Raw genomic sequence first — 1904 nt, 5'->3', positions numbered from 1 at the left:
TTCTGCTGGTGGGACCCCCCGAGCTGGAGGCAGCACTGCAGGGGGGTCTCCCCAGAGCAGAGCGCAGCAGAGGGGCACAATCCCCCCTCGCCCTGCTGGCCACGCTGCTGGGGATGCAGCCCGGGGTGCGGGGGGCTTTCTGGGCTGCCAGCGCACAGTGCCGGCTCCTGGGGAGCTTCTCACCCACCGACACCCCCAGGTTCTTCTCCTCAGGGCTGCTCTCCAGCCCTTCCCCCCAGCCTGGATTTGTGCGTGGGATCGCACCTTTGCAGGTGCTGTTGAGGACATGGCAGTGGTGTGTCAGCCCCTGGGCAGGGGAGTCCTGAACCTCACAGCAGAAACTTGCCCGAGCCCGGGGGGAGCAGGCTGCCTGGTGTCCCCACCTCTTCCCAGAACCAAAACTCACCTCAGCCGTTGAATTTCTGGCCAAGGAGGTGCAGGACCCGTTGCTATCTGCAGGGAAAGTGCTGTTGGTGCCAAAGCAATGGCTGAAACCCCAAGTGGGATGGATGGAGACTTGCTCAAAGCCGCTTTGGGGAAGGTTTTTCTGCCTCTGAGCCCCCACCCTGTCCTGTCACTGTCCCCTTGTCACCTCCCGGCAGTTCGGGAGGGTCTGGGAAAGGCTCGCTGCGGTCCTTGGCCAGGAGAGCTTGGGAGTGCTGGGCTGGTCCATAGCTGTTGCGGCAATGTGTGGGGGAGGCTGCGGCCCCGGTGGGGGCTGCGGGACGCTGTCCGCTGCCACTTCCCTCGGAGCCTCCCGCCCCCTCTTACAAAACTGAAAATGAATGAAAGTTCAGGTCAGCGCTGGGCAACGAAACAGGCTGCAAAAAAAAAAAAAAAAAAAGATACTGGAGCAAAATCCCCATTTCCTTGGAATTTCCTTCGAGCGGGGCTGTTTTTCCAGGATGTGATGTGATTCCCTGGGTATGGCACTGCTTGCTGGGACCTGCCCCCTGTTTGGGACCCAAACTCTCTTAATGACTGGGGCCACCGCGTGACAGCCACCCGCACCACCAGGGACCTGATGTCCAGCGCAGAGGATGGGCTGGGACCACCCAGCGAGGCCGGTGGCTGCTCACAGTCCCTGCACAAAGCCCCCATGCCCCTAAAAATCAGGGAAGCCCAAGGAGGTCCCCTCGGCGTGGGGGACAGCGAGGAGCAGGACCGGGTGAGCATCTCCCATATGGACCTGAGGTCTGGGGGTGCCGTCCTACCCCCCAGGTTCCCCCTTCGTTCCAGTTTCAAGGAGGTAAACCAAACCGGGAGGTGCGGAGCATCGCTGGTCGCTGTCACCGCGGAGGATGCTCCTGCAGGTGCCCGTCCCTGGAGCCACCGAGATGTGGGCCAGCGTGTGGCTGGGCTGGGGCCACCTCCCCAGGGCGAGGGGCGCGGTGGGAGCTCAGGGCTTCGCGCTGGATCCAGACGACTGTAAGGAGCAACTTTGAGTTCATATTTGCATTTAGTCACAGTGTGAGTCAGACATTCCAGCCCCGGCTGCCGAAATGCCTCAGCCCCCCCCCTTTCCCTTTCTCCTCTTTTTCTTCCCTTTCTTGCCTGTCCTTTCTGGCCAGCCCCGTTACGAAGGCAGGTCGGGCTCCCGTGGGAGTGGATTCGGCACCGGGCAGTCGTGATGCTGCAGGGGGGACGGAGCAGAGGGATGGCCATGGGCGCCCCGGAGGGTTTATTTTTCCCTGTAGCAGTGGGAAGCCGAGGGGGGGGTTAAACCCCCTCAGCCAGTGCAGAAATGGAGGGGGTTGAGCCCCCCACATCCCTCCAGCAACGGTGGGGGGGACATGGGGGTAGCAGGAGCCCCGCTGAAGCCACCGGCAGCTTTCGGCTACACTGACCACCGCAGCGAGGTGCCAGGACAGGGCAAAACGTGGGGGGAGAGAGGGGAAAGAGGA

The sequence above is a fragment of the Charadrius vociferus genome, unplaced genomic scaffold (genome assembly GCF_000708025.1).
Source record: "Charadrius vociferus isolate BGI_N301 unplaced genomic scaffold, ASM70802v2 scaffold1096, whole genome shotgun sequence".
In the NCBI taxonomy this organism is placed as follows: Eukaryota; Metazoa; Chordata; class Aves; order Charadriiformes; family Charadriidae; genus Charadrius; species Charadrius vociferus.
The sequence above is the reverse complement of the archived record's forward strand: the minus strand, read 5'-3'. Positions refer to the sequence as shown.